The sequence below is a fragment of the Oratosquilla oratoria genome, chromosome 3, assembly GCF_046742065.1.
Source record: "Oratosquilla oratoria isolate Oo_2021 chromosome 3, ASM4674206v1, whole genome shotgun sequence".
Classification (NCBI taxonomy): Eukaryota; Metazoa; Arthropoda; class Malacostraca; order Stomatopoda; family Squillidae; genus Oratosquilla; species Oratosquilla oratoria.
Window position 1 is genome coordinate 5,719,437 of NC_134779.1, and position 5,609 is coordinate 5,725,045.

Below are 5,609 nucleotides of genomic sequence, written 5' to 3' on the forward strand. Positions count from 1 at the left end.
CTGTTTCCGTGTGGTCACCGAATCTCATTAAAGACATTGTCAGACTGGAAAAAGTACAACGGCGAGCCACAAAACTGATTCCAAATATCAAAAATAAATCATACAAAAATCGACTAAAACATATGAATCTGTTTTCCCTAAAAAAGTGTAGACTCAGAGGTGCCTTGATACAGGTTTTTAAGATTTTAAAGGGAATTGAGAACATCAAAAGTGACCAAATTTTCACATTGAATGAGAATCAGACAAGAAACAATGGTCTCAAACTGTCCGGAAATAGATTCAATTTGGAAGTAGGTAGAAACAACTTTGCCAACCGTGTAGTTAATGAATGGAATAAACTTCCTAAGCAAGATGCTGTAATGATTATAATTTATTTCATATTATTTGTTTTTGTTTTGTTATCATTTGTCTGTCTGATTTTCATTTATTATTAGTTATATGTCAATTTATTATCATTTACTATTTACCTGTTTGTTTATCATTTAACTCTACCTATGCATTTATTTATGTATTTTATTTGTTATTTACATTATTATAGTTTTTATTTGTTATTTTGTTATTATTATGATTTTTTCGCATCCGACTTAGATATGGACCAAAAGGTCTCCTGTCGGCATGCTCCGCCTTTGTAATCCTTTGTAATCTTTGTGTGTGTGTGTGTGTGTGTGTGTGTGTGTGTGTGTGTGTGTGTGTGTAATAATAATAGTGATAATCATCGGTTTATTGGGTATAGCAACATTACTCCTGAAAATATACATCCTACAAGATTATAACAATATAAAGCTATGACAGTGAAAAGATGCTGTTACAAGCATTAAAAAACAAGCCAAAAAACCTTAAGCTGAGTAATAGGTGTGTAGTACAACTATGTTAATTCTTGTTGTTGATTAAGTCCACAAATGTCGGTTATGGGGCTCTTCTTATACCGGTCGGTGCGTGCTCTGATCGGCATGATGGTATTATGGTGCCGCAACTGCATCCGTGGTCGTGGTACCTGTGCAGGCAGCAGGTTCTGGCGCCGAAGATGTTTAACTAGGGTGACCGCAAACGACCTCAGACTCAGAAGATAGCGGTCAGCAAGTGTGGATAGTCCTAGTGTGGTGAGAACGTGCTGATATGTGGTGTATTCTTTGCAAAGGATTGTGCAACAGTCTCTTTCTCCAGCTGTCGCTGCTGCGTGATTGTGAGTGAGGGATCCCAGGAGGGTAATGAGTACATCAAGTTGGGTAAAATGAAAGAAGTATAGATGGTTTTGAGATCTTCAGCCTGAGCTCCTAATGAATTCAGTCGACGCAGCATATACAGCTTGTAGGAGGTTCCCCTGACGGTGTTGGCGGTGTTCTCCTTCCAGGTCAACTTATTGTTGATGGTTGTCCCCCGCAGCTTAGTTGACTGAACCATTTCTAGGGGTTGGCCATCAATTGTCAGCAGGGGAGGAGGAGAACGTCATTGGAGATTGGGAGGCAAAATTAAACGAAAGGCCTGTAGATCAGATGTGGGAAATATTTCAAAATACGCTCACTAAGATGATTCAAACTTACATTCCTTTTAAGGACAGACGTCCCCCAAATCAGGCTCGCCCAAAGTGGCTCGACAAAGAAACTGAAAAAAGTATTGCTAAAAAGAGACAGGCTTATAAGAAATATAAGTGCTCGGGTGCATCTAATGACTATGAAACTTATGTATCAATACAGAGAGATTTAAAAAAGACAATAAGAAAAAGAAAACGACAATACGAAATGAACATCGCTGATAAATCCAAAGAGAATCCCAAAGAATTCTATAGTTACATTAGAGATAAAAAGGTTGTTAGGAATCACATTGGTCCACTATTATCTGCTAACGGTCAACTTGAATATTCAAATGAAGGAATGTGTAATATCTTAAACAATTATTTTAGCTCGGTATTCGTAAACGAAACACCTCAAAGTGAATTCCAAACTGAAACCTGTGAAAAGTCTGGGGTAAACTTACTCACTACGGTAAATATAACAAAAGAAAAAATTAAAAGGTGTATAGACAAACTCAAAGTTAATAAAACACCAGGGCCTGACGGTTGGCATCCAAGAATTTTAAAGGAAATGAAAAATGAGATTGTTGTTCCATTAGAAATTATTTTCAAGAAATCCATCATATCCGGAGATGTCCCAAGAGAATGGAAGCTAGCTAACGTTACTCCCATATTCAAAAAAGGTGACAAAAAGAAACCAAATAACTATAGGCCTATAAGTTTGACTTCGATCGTAGGAAAAATAATGGAAACTATCATCAGAGATGCTATCGAATATCATTTAGAAAGTAACCGTTTGATAAATGATAGCCAGCATGGTTTCAGACGGAAACGTTCTTGCGTGACTAACCTACTCGAATTCTACAACACAGTTATCTCGAATTATGACAAAAGAAACAATATAGATTTAATATATCTAGACTTTGCAAAAGCTTTTGATACCGTCCCACACGAAAGACTACTTACTAAATTAGCTTTGCATGGAATAAGTGGTAGCCTATTAGGTTGGACTAGTAATTGGTTGAAAGGTCGAAAACAGAGAGTTGTTTTAAATGGAAAAACTTCTGGATGGAAAAGTGTTGCAAGTGGAGTTGCTCAGGGTTCCGTTCTTGGGCCACTTCTATTCATAGTATATATAAATGATATAGACCATGGACTAAAATCTATTGTTTCCAAATTTGCTGATGATACAAAACTGTGCGGAGTGGCAAATGATCACTCAAACCAATTAGATATTCAAGAAGATTTAGATAAATTACAGCAATGGTCTGAAAAGTGGCTAATGAAATTTAACACAAGTAAATGCAAGGTAATGCACATAGGTAAAAATAACAGTAAGTACGATTACAAGTTATTTGGAAATTCGTTAACAAAAGTGGATAGTGAAAAAGATCTCGGCGTAATTACCAGTAACGACCACAAATCATCCAAGCAGTGTATTTCAGCCTCTGAGAAAGCAAATAAGATTCTGGGATTGATTGCGCGATCTTTTGATTTCAAAAGTCCATCACTCATTAACAAGCTATATAAATCGTTAGTTCGTCCACATTTGGAATATGCTGTTTCTGTATGGTCACCGAATCTCATTAAAGACATTGACAGACTGGAAAAAATACAACGGCGAGCCACAAAACTGATTCCAAATATCAAAAATAAATCATACGAAAATCGACTTAAGCACATGAATCTGTTTTCCCTAAAAAAGCGTAGACTCAGAGGTGACTTGATACAGGTCTTTAAGATTTTAAAGGGAATTGAGAACATCAAAAGTGACCAAATTTTCACATTGAATGAGAATCAGACAAGAAACAATGGTCTCAAACTGTCCGGAAATAGATTCAATTTGGAAGTAGGTAGAAACAACTTTGCCAACCGTGTAGTTAATGAATGGAATAAACTTCCTGCACAGGTAGTGCAATGTAGTTCAGTTCGAAGCTTTAAGAATCATTTAGATAAATACCTAAGTAAGATGCTGTAATGATTATAATTTATGTTATATTGTTTGTTTTTGTTTTGTTATAATTTGTCTGTCTGATTTTCATTTATTATTAGTTATATGTCAACTTATAATCATTTACTATTTACCTTTTTGTTTGTTATTCAACTATACCTATGCATTTATTTGTGTGTTTTATTTGTAATTTTTACATTATTATAGTTTTAATTTATTATTATTATTATTATTATTATTATTATTATTATTATTATTTTTTTTTTTTTTTTTGCATCCGACCTAGATATGGATCAAAAGGTCTCCTGTCGGCATGCTCCGCCTTTGTAATCCTTTGTAAGTGCATTACCACAGTTTTCTTGTGGTTGATGGAGACTTTGTTGTGCACTGTCCATGTGTGTGTGTGTGTGTGTGTGTGTGTGTGTGTGTGTGTGTGTGTGTGTGTGTGTGTGTGTGTGTGTGTGTGTGTGTGTGTGTGTGTGTGTGTGTGTGTGTGTGTGTGTGTGTGTGTGTGTGTGTGTGTGTGTGTGTGTGTGTGTGTGTCTGTGTGTCTGTGTGTGTGTCTGTGTCTGTGTGTGTGATCGTTATACACGAATAAGAACGCAGGCAAAGACGTGGGCAGACACGGCGGGCGCACGCACATACATTTCAGCAAAGGCATGGATGTTCGCACTCAGGCACAAGCTAAAACTCACATGCGCACACTTCGGCACAGGCCTAGGCGCGCGCACGCACACAGGCGTTTGCATCATCCAAAGCCTGTTCCCTCGTTGACTAGCGTCTATAAACAAACTTTGGCTCCTAAGCTCTTTGAAACCACTAGTTCGGGGTAATTTGCATTTGTTTTCATTTGGTATTGTTGTTCCACCGCCTTTAATATAAATTTCGTTTGGAATGAGTCTTTAGCTTTCGTTCACCTTGCTTAATATCTACAATTTGGTGATTGTTCTGACTCCATATTTACTAATGTACTACTTATATTCTTATAAATACTTTTTCTTTTTCTTTTGGCACTTTTTTTTATTTTATTTTTTATCTTCTTGTATATCATATCCTTATTTTTTCTTTCTCGTTTTTCTTTTCTTCTTTCTTATCTTTTTTATTCTTTTTTGTTTCCCTTTTTTCCCTTTTTCCTCCTCTCTGCTTCTTCCTCCTTTTCTTTCACTTTTGGTTCCACTTTTTCTTACTCTTTTTCTTTATTTTTTTTCTTATTTTTTCCTCTCTTCTTTTTCTTCTATTGTTTCTTCCTCTTTTCCTCTTCGTTCTCTTTATCTTTTTCTTCATCTTTTTCTTCTCTCGACGCCCGTTGTTACTTTTGTGATCTAAATGTTCTTTCATACTTCTAACAAATTTTCCTTTTTTACCGTTCTATAGAGGTAATATATAATCTTTGTTAATTCAGATTTTTTTTACATTTATATGATCATGTCAAATATATGTATTATTTGCAATTTAACTATTTTCAATTAAATCGTTTGACCCTCGTATACATCTAGGAAAACATTAATGTATCTATAATTGTCGTTTATTTTAAAATCAATATGGTCTTCAAAATGCCTCTTTTAAATTCCCTAAATATATATTATCCAATATTATTCCTATTTTGAATCCAAAATAATGTCTTGAAAAAATATCATCAGAATTGTTTGCTCATTTTATTAAATTTCTCTAAAAATGCTAAAATTGTGATACTATCTGAATTTATCTTTGTTATGCTTCTGTAGTTATGCTTTCATGCATTCATGCACTCATGCAAGTGAAGTTTGTGTTGGTCTTATCAAGACTCAGTCGTGTTTAACAAGCATGTTCCTTGTTTACCTGCTTATCAACCACGTATGTGAAAAGATATCATTATTATCATTATCATTACTATTGTTATTATTATCATTACTATTGTTGTTGTTGCTGCTGTTGTTATTGTCGGTATTGTCGTTGTTCTTGTTATTGGAAATATGATCCTGTTAGGTGGTTGTTGTACTGTTGCAGTATTCATTGCTGTTATGGTTGTATTTTGATCATCGTCCCAGGTTCCTCTTGCTTCTTCTAGACATGGCCATCTCTCCCTTTCCCTGTGCAAGTATTTATTCCTTGTTGCAGCTTTCCAAAATGCTGAATCATTGGATTGGTTTCATGTAGGTGAAGGGCAGT